The sequence below is a fragment of the Hydra vulgaris genome, chromosome 09 (genome assembly GCF_038396675.1).
Source record: "Hydra vulgaris chromosome 09, alternate assembly HydraT2T_AEP".
Classification (NCBI taxonomy): Eukaryota; Metazoa; Cnidaria; class Hydrozoa; order Anthoathecata; family Hydridae; genus Hydra; species Hydra vulgaris.
This window is the reverse complement of record NC_088928.1, coordinates 3,667,863-3,673,153: the sequence shown is the minus strand read 5'-3', so window position 1 is coordinate 3,673,153 and position 5,291 is coordinate 3,667,863. Positions and strand designations below refer to the sequence as shown.

Below are 5,291 nucleotides of genomic sequence, written 5' to 3'. Positions count from 1 at the left end.
TGGAAGGCACACCCTTTTTATTCTAAAAATAACATTATTAAAAAAACGATATAATACTTACTAAAACATTTAAATGTAATTTTAGATTCAAACATTAAAAGAAAAATTGAAAATTGATATTAAGTTGCTAAGAGGCGGACACTCTTCTTGTACTCCATACCATTGATATTGCAAGATATAATCCGTTTTCAGAATGCTACGTTTTCTCCCCAGATACAGACGTACTTTTATTACTAATGTTTTACTGTGTATACCTCTTGCAACATACTTACAAATTGGAAAAGAATCAGAAGAACCCAATATCGGTATCAAGAATTGTATTGAGACACTTGGTTTGAAACATTCAAAGCTTCGCTGGGTTTCCATGTGTTAACAGGATGTAACCAGAACAGCCTCTTCTATGGAAAATCCAAATTAACATAGTGGAAGTCAATCATGGTTGCGGATAACAAGATTCTGTATGCATTATTAATGCTAGGCAATACTGAGTCATTATCAAATCAGGTTTTGTAGTCAACACATATGGATTAAAAAATATGCCCAATAACATATCAACTGAGCAGCCGAAGCGCAGTGGTAGCTCAGTTGATTTGTTATTGGGCATATTTTTTAATCCACTTGACAAGTTTTGCGACATTGGTTGGGAATGAGGCGTGAACTCCCAATTAAATGCTCATCCGCGGTGTTCTGTAATAAGACGTAAGGACTTCTTGGGGCACCTAAATAAACTTAAAAAAAACAACAACAACCTTGGCTAAGCTAAAATGGTTTCTCTTCTCAAAGTATCATCAAGATGCTGCGCAGATACTACCTATCGTGAGCGCTCTAAAATAAAAAATAGTTAAAACTCATTTGTTTTTTGTCTAGTGTTAAGAAGATCTCACAAACTTTTTTCAAAATCTTCCTTTTCCTGAAGGTTTTGGCTGGGAGATCAATATTGTATTTCTTGATCCAATATTAACATATTGTCTTTTCAATATGTTCGTATTGTCCAGTTTATACGAACTAAGTGTTTATAGTAGTGATTGGAGATGCAAGTGTTATAAAAACAACTTTGCTTGTACGGTTATGTGTAAATGCACAGGGTGTGTAAACACAGATATTCACGATTGAGGTGACCAAGAGCTAGAGTTAGAATTTGATACACCCAAAAAAGAAGACTAATATTTGTATTGATAAATAAATATTTATATTGATAAATGAATATTTATATTGATAAATAAACATTTATATTGATAAATAAATATTTATATTGATAAATAAATATTTATATTGATAAATAAATATTTATATTGATAAACTTTTTCAAATTTTATTAGTTTTACTTATCGTTGTGTTATTTAAACCGTTGAGTTATTTAAATCGTAGTGTTATTTAAATCTTTGTGTTATTTAAATCGTTGTGTTATTTAAATATTTGTATTATTTAAATCGTTGTGTTATCTAAATGATCTTTTTATAAAAAGTATAGTTTTATCTATATATACCAAATAAGTCGTAAAAATGTTAAACTTTTTCTGTTTTACTGGACAATTTCTTTCAAACTACTTTTTGCCTGAATAGTGGGATATGGCTTTCTGTTTTGAAAAATATGATAGTGATGCCATTTTGGTATCCATGCCAATACAGTCTCAAGCTTTTCAAAAAAAAAAAATACAATTTTACCTTTTTAACAAAAAGCACATAAAATGACATTTGTCAATATGAAAAATTAAACGAACTATACAACTTCAAATTCCATCAAACAAATCTTCATGCATATATATTCGATAGATAACTACTTTGAACATAAATTTACATTAAGAAAAATTCTCTAAGTAAAATTCATCTAGATATATAACAAAATTGGAATGAAAAATTTATATCTTCTGTAAATTCTGGGTCTGTAATTTATATACTCTGAAAGGTGTTATATTTTGGGAACGAAACGTTGGTTTTTACATATTTTTTATTCCGCTTGACAAGGTCTTTCGTATAATATATATTTTTAAATTTACGATTAGCTATTATTGTTTACTGTAGTAAGTTTGATGTCATGGGTCCCGGCCGCTTGATGTGATTATTTTTTGGTACCCATTATTTTCTTCGTAGTTTTAACCTAAAGAACAAGTTGATAGCAAAAAATTACCTCTAACACGCCTGTGCACACGAAGTACACAGTAACCCTCGTTATTAAGTCTTATTTCACTATGAACATGTTGCTTATTTTTCAAGATTTCGTTTTTTAAAAAATATTAACAATAGAATGAGCTCTTATTTAATGATGTCTTTAATATTTCTAAAATTATTGGTTACTGAATTGTTGCTCAAATTGTAAAAAATGATTTTTTGCATGTGCCAAAATGTATCAATAGCATAAATGCATTATAATCAACTAATAGTAGACCTAATATTAGTATCCAGCAAACACGGGGACGTACAAAAAACGTACAATGAACGGACGTCTCGGACGCGTTCTATATTAATTCTAGATTAGACGCTTTAAGACATCCTTTAAGACGTTCTAAAGACGTCGTAAAAAGACTTAAAAAAGACTTTCCGTTAAAGTAAGTACAGCTATACAAAATTGGTCTATAAAACACGTCTTTTAAACGTTCAAAAGACGTTCTGAATGTCTTTGAACGTTTAAAAGACATTTGTTATGCAATGAGCATAAGAATCAATCACAAAATATGTAGGGTTTTAGGGACGAAAATGTAACATTCAGAAAACATAACAGAAACGGCAAACAGTTTGCCTCATTAATTAAAGCTAATAAAACACAAAATTAAAAGTATATAGAAGATTAAAACATATTTCAAATTACAGATCTAAAAAATATCATAAAAACTGTTGTTGTGGTTTAGTTTTTCACGGTCACCGACGCATTTTCTATCTGGCACTCTTTTCAGGATATCTCTAATGCAATTTTCTAGTTCATTCTCAGCATACTTGGTCATGGTCCCTGCAAAATTCAAAAAATATATATAAATAAGATTTATAGAATATAAAATAAAGCATATAAAAAAGATTAATCAAGTTTGCTTATACAAGTGTGAAAGCTAACTGAACTATTATTATAAAATAAGTAATTTAACATAAATACTTATTAATAAGCATAACAAAATAGTTTGATCTAAACCGTGAAACCAATAAAAGAATTAATTATATAGTCAAAATTTTGAAATTAAAAAAAACCTAACCTTATCATTAAAAAGATCATAATCAACCTTATCATTTAAAGATCATATTTAAAGATCTGCAAAATATTGAGTTTCTCACACATTCTATATACTGATATCTATTATCTATTCAATTGTTAGAATTATTGAAAGTTTTTTTGTTCGAAAAAAAAAGCAATGGAAATTACCAATTTCTAAGTGATGCGCAACTAATAGTAGTTCAGTTTTTCATAAATTTTTCATAATCAATTTACCCGGTCTTTGTAAGTTTTGCAAATTGGCTCCTCATATACCAGCAAAAATCATTTTCAGATTGGAATATATCTGTATATAATATATATATATATATATATATATATATATATATATATATATATATATATATATATATATATATATATATATATATATAGGTATATATATACATATATATATATTTATATTTATATATATATATATATATATATATATATATATATATATATATATATATATATATATATATATATATAGGTATATATATACATATATATATAGGTATATATATACATATATATATATATTTATATTTATATATATATATATATATATATATATATATATATATATATATATAGGTATATATATACATATATATATATATATATATATATATATATATATATATATATATATATATATATATATATAAATATATATATATATATATATATATATATATATATATATATATATAAATATATATATATATATATATATATATATATATATATATATTTATTATTAAAATATTTTAAAAGAGAAAATACAACTTTATAATGGAACTTGAAGTTTCATGCCATTCGGCAATCATCAGCCATATTATTCAAATATAAAATAAAAACCGTTATAAAAAATACAAATTTAGCGTTGCAACGGCATCTGACGTCAAGTGTACGTGATCCGATATTTGCTAATCGCCGGAATCAAAGTTAGAAAGTAAAAATTTTTTCCTATGCCTCCAAGCAGAAACCAATTCACTTTTTTTATTAAGTAGTAAACCACTATCAAAATTCATAATAAAATATTTTTCCCTGATGCAAAGGTTACACTTTTTTGTAGCTGGATTATAAGATTGGCATCGTTTAATTATGTTCCACTTAATTATAGGCATGCTACCTGCGTCTTTGCATTTCCAGATTTCTTTGGAAAGTTCTGTATCATTTCTATACCTTGTTGCATTAAATGATTTAAGGTGGTTTGCAAATCTGAGCTTGAATGAGTTTTCACTGATACCGATGTAAGATTTTTCCGTAAGACTGGGATTAGGTGATGATAAAGTGGCTTTATATACAACGTTTTTTGATAGACATTCGTTATTTAACGGGCATGCAGTTTTCTTAATGCAGTTGCAATTTATATCATTAGTGGTGAGTTTGTTGCGCAAAATTTGCTGGTTGTGTGAATTAATAATTGATCGAATATTTGGCATGCAGCTGTAACTAACTTTTATTGTATTTCTGTTGAAAATTTTGTGGAGCTTATGATGTAATGGAAAATGTAAGTCAATTAAGTTTAAGAAAAGGTGACCAATTTTTGTTACCACATTTTTACTGAAAGGAGGATTAAACCATATTATATTTCTTTTTCGTTTATTAGTATTAGAAGGATTTAGATTCGAATGATATTGGAGATTGGTGTGAAATCCAGACTTTTCTAATGCGTCTTTATAAATAGGAGCAGACTTTTGGAAAATTTTTTCGTTTGAAGAATTGGAAGATAATCTATGTTCAATTGAGGTAGGTAATTGTTTTAAAATGCTTGGTGGATGGTTGGAACTAGCATGGATATAATTTAGCGTACTATCAGGTTTATGGTAAGGTTGAAAAGTGCAGTTATTAAGATCAAATGTAACATCAAGGTAGTTAACAACTTTCATATTAGATTGAATGGAAATACAGAGGTTGTATTGTTTAAATATTTGAGTAAAATGCTTCTTAATTTTTTCCATTTTTGGACCGCTTGCGTTCTTAAACACTGCTAGGCCATCGTCTCTATACAATCCAAAATCAGATTTTTTATAAAATTGCGAAATCCGGAAGAGAAGAAAAATACCAACTAACTCACACACTTCCGCTCCATCAAATGCACC

At 27.2% G+C, this 5,291-nt stretch overlaps 1 long non-coding RNA gene across 2 annotated transcripts; it reads right to left on the bottom strand.

Moving 5' to 3' along the window:
* Window positions 1–2,779: 2,779 nt before the first annotated feature.
* LOC136084494 (uncharacterized) lies at window positions 2,780–4,686 on the bottom strand. 2 transcript variants are annotated; one of them, XR_010640590.1, is made up of 3 exons: window positions 3,973–4,686; window positions 3,349–3,484; window positions 2,780–2,943 (listed from the first exon to the last, which is right to left on the bottom strand). It is a non-coding gene; the product is annotated as an uncharacterized LOC136084494 (long non-coding RNA). The 2 variants fall into 2 exon arrangements; XR_010640591.1 differs by having other exon boundaries at window positions 3,415–3,484; window positions 3,973–4,684.
* Window positions 4,687–5,291: the final 605 nt, after the last annotated feature.